The following is a 9,565-nucleotide window of genomic DNA, read 5'->3' on the forward strand; positions in this document are numbered from 1 at the left end:
AAACTTAGTGCTTTGCACCCCCTCTAGCTACGCCACTCATCATGGATTCCTCTCGCCATATCTGACCAGTGTTTGTCCCTATAGTGGCTTAATTTGTCTTCCACTCTCCCTGATGGACTTCCAAGTATTTTGAGAAGTAGCAGTGAACATCTCCTCTGATCTAGTTGGAATCTCTTTATGACTGAGACTGAAGTGCTTGCAAAACAGCTTGAATTCTGGAACTGAGGGGGATAAAAGCCTCTCACTGGCTTCTTCCTAGTTTTGTTTGACAAATCTATTGTGTGTGTGTGTGTGTGTGTGTTTTGGGGGGGAGGGGGGTTGTGCTTGGCTCCCTCTTGGTTCACAAACAAACCACTTCACATACCTGAGGACAAAGCAATGCCAAGAGCAAGTTGAAAAGCAGCAGCTGGTTGGCAGCTCGGAGAGCATTCCAGCGTTTTTTTTTAAGGGAAAGAGGAAGAGGGATTTAAGGGTAGCAGTTGACCAGTCAGCGGGGGATGAAGAAGGCTAACTAGGAAATAATGAGACAGAATAGGAACTTCAGAGTTACAAACCGGTTACTCCAAGAGTTTCTGGAACACAGAGATACAAATGAGTATGAAACACCTGTTGTGATCTTTCAAAAGAAGAACTTTGGGCAAGAACCTGCAACAAGTTTGGGTTTCTGAGGATGGCTCTGGGTCCAAGTCTATTCCTGATCTGCTGCCACAAATAACTGTTCACAACACAGCTGCTTTTCATGAAATTATCAGTGACTGGCAGGTCATATTAATAAGCCTTATTTGGGCTATTTTATCTCCAGGAGTTTGTTCCTCTGCAGGGAACAAAAATAGACTTTTGCGCACAATCAGCTTTGATTGCTCGGATGCCTGAGTCAGTGCAAATCGTCGTCATCCATAGACCCCTTTCATGCAGCTGGTTTGAGCTTCGGCAAGCAATGCACGTTTTTTGGGGACTTCCAGGGATGATGGCGGATGCTTTAGGACAGCATCGCGGAATAGTTGGAATCGGGCGTACCAGTTAAGAGAGAGTGGAAAATTTTTTCAGCACCCTTGCAAAAGCAGAATGAGCAGGCAGGCATCTGCTTTCAAGATGTCTCAAAGTGTCCCTATGAAACAATGACTCTAGGCTGGCATCTGTATTGGAATCATGGAAGATCTGGTGAGGAGGTAAATGTGGTGTCAGCAGTGCGCCCTTTAAGGGTGAGACCTGGGCATCCAGCAGAGTGTGCTGCAAGCTGCAGCCACTTGAAGGCAATAGGGCCCTCAGGGATATAAGGAGCACCTGAGGCAGGAAGGGTTTGTAGGTTGTAGAAGGAGTGCAGATTGGAGGTAGGAGAGGAGACTGACTGACTTGGCTTATTGACTTTGGAATCTGCCCTGGATACTCTGACTGACTTTGTGACTAATGGACTGACTAACGGGCTGCTGGAACAGACTGCTGGAGACACTGGAGTTTGGTGTGTGGCTGCTGTGCCCAAGACCTGCTGCGGACCAAGGGTCTGCTGTAGTGGCGGGAGGCTGCTGGCAAGAGAGAGGACCTCTGGAGGTTGAACAGGCGAGCTACCCTGGAGGTGGGGTCCAGCAGGACTGCAGGGCAGAACCAGGGTCATTTGTTGGGGGAAAGAAGGGGAGCTAATTTGCTTAATGTGGGCATAATTCTCCAGGCAGAGCTTGGCCTGGGAATCTGGCAGAACAGCATCCAGAGGACCAACGGGTGCATTTGAAAGAAAACCTCTGGGTGGCCCCCTATAGGGGGTGCAAAGTACTAAGTTTTACAGGGAGGCTCATCACGGCACGCAAGCAGCCCCTCCCCTTCGAAGCCATTCTGAACGGAGGCACTTTGCTTCCATTTTGCTCCCACCGCCCGGAATGGCTCCAAAGGGGAAGGGGAGGGGCTTCTTGCACGCCATGGTGCAAAGCATTAAGTTCTTCAGGGAGCGTCACCACGGTGTGCAAGTGGCCCTCCCCTTCAGAGCCATCCTGAAAGGGGTGAACAAAACGGAGGCATTTGCCTCTTCTCTGGGTCTTCTCTGCTATTTGCCTCTGTTGTGCTTCCCCTGCCTGGAATGCCTCTGAAGGGGAAGGGGAGCTTTCATGCTGCGGTGAGGCTCCTTGCAGAACTTAGTGCTTTGCACACCCCTCTAGTTACACCACTGTTAACTGGTGGTACCACAAGCAGAGTTTTCCAAAGACACTAGAGGGAATCCAAAGGATCTGAGTTGGAAGAAGTCATTAAGCCTGGAGACGGCATGGCTGCAGAAAGATTTCAAGGAACGGTGCTGTCAGGATGGCACCCATCCAAAATGTTAGGGGACAAGGTTTTAATTGGGTAGGACTGTAAAATGTTTATGTATTGAGATAACAGCTTAGTGAGATTTCTCATGTCCCTGGTTATCTTGGGCAGCTTTATTACGGTTTGCGAGGAGACTTGCAGTTCTTCGTGTCCACCAAGGAATCCAGTTGGGAACAGGCCTGCTTCATTGGGGTGCTTTCTGTTCCTTCATGCTGTCCCTGGCAAAACTGCACATCACAAAGGGAATTCTGGGAAGCTTTTCTAATTCCCAGTCCTGGCTGGGGACGGGGGAGAGTTCTTGAGTCATGCACCCCAGGTCACATCTTGCAGCGCTGAAAAGAATATTTGCAGCTCTTTGGAGGACGGATCGGATGCCAGTGTCATAAACGGAGTTCAAATGTGCTTTAACTCTGAGTTGATAGAAAGCAATATCCTCAGAGCCAAGAGACTAAGCACCGCCTTAAGTGGTGCTCATCTCCGTTTCTAAGCTGAAGAGCTGGCGCCCGTCGCGCGGATTCAAACTGCCAGCCTTGCGGTCCACAGGCTCGTCGGCTCAGCAGTTTAACCTGCTGAGTCACCACATTCCTTTTGCACTAACGTAGCGGTTCTCAAATGTTTTCACACCAGGACCCACTTTTTAAAATGACACTCTACCAGGATCCACCTAACTTTATGAGATTTTTTTTTAAAAAGGTGACGTAGAAAGAAATATTTATTTATTTACTTATTTACTTATTTATTCATTCATTCACAAGTAATATTTTATGTATTTATTTGCAAAAACACCCTCAATCTATTTCTCGTAATGGCCGTCCTAATGAATAGCCTCAAGCCTTGAGGGGCTTAGTTACGTGACTTAGGGCCATATCCTATCCAATTTTCCAGCACTGGTGCAGCTGTGCCAGTAAGGCATGTACTACATCCTGCAGTAGGGGAATAGTCACTGAGGCCTCCTCTAGGTAAGGGAACATTTTTTCCCTTTCCCCAGGGTTGCATTGCAGTTGCCCCGGCACTGGAAAGTTGGATTGGATTGGGCCCCCGGTCTTCGCCTGCCCTCCCCACCTGTCATCGATGGACTTTGAAAAAAACACACCAAAAAAGAGACGCTCAACATTTATCTCCCTTTATTCACACAAGCTTGCAAACTGTGGGAGCTCAGCTATTTACAGGGCAGTCTGATTTTTGAATTGCCCCAGGGTTTGAGGCAATTACCTATCTGATCTTTCCATCACCCGTGTTTTCATTGGAGGCTCTGTGGGACCCGCCAGAAATCGAGTCCCGACCCACCACTTTGGTCCCGACCCACAGTTTGAAAAATGCTACACTAACCAGAAGGACGCGAGATGCTATCATTTCTAAAATGGGTCTTCCACAAATGCTTCTCCCCACACGGTAGGGCACCTTTCAGTACAAACTGTTTTAATAACTAGTATTGTATTTTCACCGTACTACGCCAACTGAGAAGTGGGAAGTATTCCAGCTTAGAGTCTTGGAGAGATAAAACACAAGGCCTTATCGGGTACAAAAGACTTGCTGAAACCCACAATTCACCCTTGCGGCAATTGAAGTTTGGCCTGTCTCTTTTATCACTTCCAAAGACATTGATTCAAAGACACTTTGAAATCCCTTGATTTCAAGTACATCTCAACCTCGGCTCTCCTTCCTGCCGAATGTCAGCAGCCTCAGCTTCAGCTTGGAGTAGTTCCTGGATGTTTCTCCTGAGGAAAGCCCTGTAGTGATTTCCACGTGACTTCCTCGCGCCGTGGCTGCTGTTTTAGAAAACCTCGAACGCACCTTTCGCATCAGCTCCTCTCAAAGGAATGGCTCTGTGGAATCCTTTGTTGCGGCTCCTTTGCCGGGGGCCCGATGCAAACAGCTTAAACACCCTGCCAACCTTTTGCTTTTTCTATATAACTCATTCACACTGACGTGTTGGAGGCAGCTACACTGTAGAAAACAACAACAACAACAACATTGGGATGTGAAGACAATCCAGTGGGGCTCTGAATGTCATTCCAGCTACAGGATCAAATGTCACCAGAATTAGCACTCGGGTTTAAAGACAAGTTTCTCTTGACTTGTCACTGCTGCACAGATTGTCACCCTCTGCCACCTGCTGCACTTTTGAGAACTCTGGAAGGCTTGGAGACATCCTGAGACACAGGAGAACATCCAGGTAGACCAGTGATGTTCATCAGTGATGTTTTACTCTCATGGCACATTGACTTCTATGGTCTTCTCTATGTTTTTTTCCTCTTGTGATATCACTTCTGGGAGACAATTTGTTACTACAGACAGTTGCCCTAGAAACAGTCACAGAACCCAGGGCAGGAGGTCTGGCTCAGTTGGTAGAGCTGCCGTCCTGTATGCCTGAAGATCTGAGGCTGCCAGTTCGAAACAACTGGAAGTACCCGAGAACTGAGGACATGCTGAGATACTGATGAGCTGACCTTTGGTGGCAGAGAGGAGTTGCCCTCAAGTGGAGTGTGGGAGGCGAAGGGCCAGAGAGAGGCCAGACCGGGAAGGAATCCAGCTGGAATGAGGAGTTCTATGAAAGACGAGAACTATTCAATTGTAAAAATCCCTACGGGGCTTTAGAACAGCCTGCCTGTGTAAACCGCCTTGGATTAAAGTCTGAGGAGAAATCTGACGACCAAAGAAAGGCTATATATATATATATATATATATATATATATATATATATATATATATACACACACATACCTGTATAGAATAAATAAATAAACTCAGAAGAGATTTCCTGTGGCACACCTATGAACCTTTTGCAGCACACCAATGTGCCATGGCACACCAGTTGAAAAAAACGGATGTAGCCAGTACTGAGCTTGATGGACCAATGGTCTGGCTTGGTATAAGGCAGCCTGTTTATCTCAGGGCTACAGTTCAAGCAGATTACTACGTTTAAAACACTTGCTCACGTGTCTTCTGTACCTTTGGAAGCTAGGGGTCGTCACCTCCACATCTCATGACTGCAAGTTCCATGAGAATGATGACTGGTAGGAACTGCTCTCTTTTGTCGGTTCCGGATCTCCTGCCCACCAATTTATTTCAGTCTGGACTCTTAAGGACAAGGGAGAAAAACATCTCTTGATCTATTGCCCCCAAACCATGCATGATTTAGAAACCTTTATCATGTCCCTCCTTAATCAACATTTGACAAAAGATGACCCAGTTGCCTTAGCCTTCCTCACTGGGGAGGTGCCTCAGCCCCACATAAATGGGTAATGTAGAGCAGGAGGAAAAAACATGAGAGAACTGAAGTTGATGGCAGGGATTGATCCTGAGACCTGCTCTGTCCAGTTTTCCAATCTGAATGGTATGAAGGGGAGAGAGGGGGCCGCTTGCACATTATGGAGAGGCTCCCTGCAAAACTTAGTACTTTGCACCCCTCTAGCTATGCTACTGCTCCCATCTCCATCTAGAGTCCCATCTTTTCATTTGGGGTGAGGTCTCCTCTCCTCTCTCTCTCTCTCTGCCCACCTCTGCTGCAGAACAAAACAGAAGCCTGCCAGAAAAAAAAACTGAGCTTTTAGAAAAGCCTCAGGGCAAATAAAAGGAAAGGTGGCTCAGATAAATATTCAGCAACAGGAAAAATTTGCATCTTCTTCTTACCAAGAAAGGAGGCAGGTCCACTGTGCTGCAGCCAGGAAAAGGGGTTTGAAGGAATGACCAAGATTTGCAGTATTATTTCGCGATAAGGATTTTGCTATGTGATCCATGCAATTCTGAGGCACCTGGTGGACCGTTGTGAGATACAGGAAGCTGGACTAGACGAGCCGTCTTTGGCTTGACTCTTCTTATGATAGGGTGTTCTTATGACTTCCAGAGAGAGAGGTATTTACTGCCCAGGCCTACATGAGCCCAGGTTGTTACATGAGCCCACCTAGCGCACTGTGCTGCCTCCAGTCCCCCCACACCAGATGTTCATGTGAGGATGTAATGTCCCAAGAGAGTCTATGCACATGAAGTCTGGAATTCAATAATGTGATTGGCTTATATGTTCACAGGCTCCATTTGAATGTTACACTGTCATGAAGATGTTTCAGGAATGTCCTAGGGATATTTCATTTGGGACAGGTGCACCAGGTGAGACATAAAGGAAGATGTGATCCACCTCTAACCCTATGTATGGGACCAGGTAGATCAGTCCCAGTCTTGGTCTTCTCTCCAACAGTAGCCCTCCATGTGTTCCTAGCTCAGAAATAGGGTACACAGGTGGTACCTATTCCATGTTGTTAGTCTGCAGCTCCTAGTACAAAAATGATGCACACTACCTTTCTTGATTGGCTTTCCTTCCAGGGATCCATCTTGGAAACCAACTAACGGCTCAATCCTAGCCATACTTACCTGGGAGTAAGCCCCATTGACTAACTTCTGAGGAGGCATTCATAGGATTGGGCTATAAACCAGTTGCCATTGCTAGATGTAGCAGAAAATTCCATAAGCTAATTGTGGGTTGTATGAATTCATATCCTGATCCATACCTTCCTGTCTCTGGTTAATGATGATTTGCAGGAACACATCACTATAACTGGGCTCAGTTCACATGTTAATTGTGACAATTGTCTGGCAATATTGCCATTATTGGCAATAGTAGGTGAATTTTGCTCTTCCTTTTCATCAACAGACCTCTTTGAATGTGTCCAGTCCCCTTTTAACCTCATCCAAGCTAATGGCCATCATCACATCTTGTGGCAATGAATTCCGCGGGTTAATTGCGCACATCTTGTGACAATGAATTCCACAGATTAATTGCACAGTCCATGAAGAAGTACCTTGTTTTGTCTGTCCTAAATCTCCCACCAGACAGTTTCCTTCCTGGGTTGATCCCCTGACTCTAGTACTGTGAGAGAGGGAGAAAAGCCACCCTTTCCACACTCTTTAGAACGGTGCCATTTAGCACCAGACCTTTTTCTGAAAGGGGTCACCTCTAAAAGTTTAGTACAAGCAGTAAAGCAAAATGCAATTACAATATATTGAGTTTCTTGTCATTTTTTTTTTGTGGCTGGGATGATTTGAGCTGCTTCAGGCTAGTGCAGCTTCTCTTTTTTCCTGGGTTTAATTTGTGGCACAGGAGTTGCCATTCTGGGGTGACAGCCCCATTGACAGCAAGCCACCCCTCATGAAAACAGTTTTTTGAGCTCAAAACAGCATGCGTTGGATATGTGTGGTCAACAGCAACACACAGCAGAGTTCTTCGCATAAGTCCCGTTTATTGCTAACAGCCCGCTGGAAAATCCCATAACATAAAACTTAGATGGGGGAATGTTGGCTGAAGCACAACTTACTCTAGGGCTACCTTTAATTTCTAGCTCTTCTGGCCTTTGGACTGTTCAGGCTTCAGAGGAGACCATACAGGCCCTGCCACTCACACAGGTTTCTGGCTGCCAAACGGAGGCCGTTCCCACAGTTCTCTCACATGGCCTTTCTCATCCTGAGGCCTTCTGGACTTTCCCCTTAAAGCAGCACTACTGAACAGCATGATCCCTTTTGGCAGGATCTCTGTCACTAGAAGTGTTCCTTCCCGGGGCTGTGGCACTTCTCTGGGGGTCAGGCTGGCAGCTTGTTCGCCCATGTGTGGCTGAGCTGATGACTGAACCAATCGATGTATTGTCTTGAATATGCTTCGCTTATTGTGAGTCGCCTGATGCCTGTTTTTAAACCAGAATGAAAAACCATTAAATATAGGCACCAGTGGTGTAGCTAGAGGGGGTGCAAAGCACTAAGTTTTGCAGGCACCTGAATGCGCCGTGCAAGCAGCCCCTCCCCTTTGGAGACTCCATTTTTCTCCTGCTGCCCAGAATGTCTCCGAAGGGGAAGAGCTGCTTACACGGTGCATTCAGGCGCTTGCAAAACTTAGTGCTTTGCACCCCCTCTAGCTACGCCACTGATAGGAACTGCCCTGCGCGTTGGACTGCAGATCGCTTCCTTCAAAGTGGCAACTCTATGACTGGTAAAAGAGGCAAACCACTTCTGGAGACTGAGGTCCACATTTGGCAGTCCTGTGCCAGGTAGTCAGAGAGGCACTTGTGGTTGTGGCAGGAGAACAGGCTCCGCACCAGTGTTCCCTTTTAGCTTCTCATAGGCCAAGTCAGTGTGCTCTGCCTCAGGTGCCTGTGCCCTTTGAAACTGATGCAAGACACATGGAGAAACACGCATAAAACATGCAGTGAAGTGGTCTTCGTGCACATTGCGCAGGTATGCACCGTTGAGGGTTGCAAGCATGGACAGTGGAACCGGTGCACTGTTCAGAAGCATCTAAGATGGCACTCAGGGATCGGGGCCTCTTCATCTTTAGAAGATTAACTTGTTTCTGTTAGCTTACAGTGGACAATCCTTTTCATTTGGCTTCTGCTCGCCCATTGAGAGCTTCTGGTAGCACCTTGTTGGAAATCACAGCCTGAGGCCCAGTTGGCATGTATAAGGGATTGGGACTATGAGGCCCCCACAGATGTGGACAAGGAGGTGCAGGACCCTCCTTGGTTGGCAACCTTCAGTCTCGAAAGACTCTGGTATAAGCCTATAGCACCCGGTATTCCCAGGCGGTCTCCCTTCCAAGTACTAACCAGGCCTGACCCTGCTTAGCTTCCGAGATCATGGTATAAGCCTACAGCACCCGGTATTCCCAGGCGGTCTCCCATCCAAGTACTAACCAGGCCTGACCCTGCTTAGCTTCCGAGATCATGGTATAAGCCTACAGCACCCGGTATTCCCAGGCGGTCTCCCATCCAAGTACTAACCAGGCCTGACCCTGCTTAGCTTCCGAGATCATGGTATAAGCCAACAGCACCAGGTATTCCCAGGCGGTCTCCCATCCAAGTACTAACCAGGCCTGACCCTACTTAGCTTCCGAGATCAGATGAGATCAGGCATGTGCAGGGTAACAGTTGCCTTACCTGTTTCATCAGGCATTTGGACCCTGAACCTCGACTGTTCGAGGTCACCTGCTGCTACAGCATTTCATTTCATTCGTCTCTGATTAGTATTTGATTGCTTTTGTTGTGACCTGTTTTTTGTGCACTCAGTATTTGATTGTCAGCTGCCTTGAGACCACCTTGATGAAAGGTGGGATAAAAATGGAAACACAAATATATGAGTAAGGACTGTGACAGTCTCCTTCTCCCCTCTTCTTTTCCGTAGCTCTTGAACGATGCTGATCTTGGCTTATGAGCCTAAGGGTAGGGTCAGCTTTCCACGTTCACCTCTGACATCGCGTCTTATTCCATGTATTGAGCCCTGACTTTTTTCA

The 9,565-nt window shown here is 47.5% G+C and overlaps 1 pseudogene; it reads right to left on the reverse strand.

Annotated features, from left to right (window-relative positions):
* Positions 1-9,094: 9,094 nt before the first annotated feature.
* LOC136656398 (5S ribosomal RNA) lies at positions 9,095-9,208 on the reverse strand (annotated as a pseudogene).
* Between the last annotated feature and the right edge of the window lie 357 nt (positions 9,209-9,565).

Source organism: Tiliqua scincoides, chromosome 6 (genome assembly GCF_035046505.1).
Source record: "Tiliqua scincoides isolate rTilSci1 chromosome 6, rTilSci1.hap2, whole genome shotgun sequence".
Classification (NCBI taxonomy): domain Eukaryota; kingdom Metazoa; phylum Chordata; class Lepidosauria; order Squamata; family Scincidae; genus Tiliqua; species Tiliqua scincoides.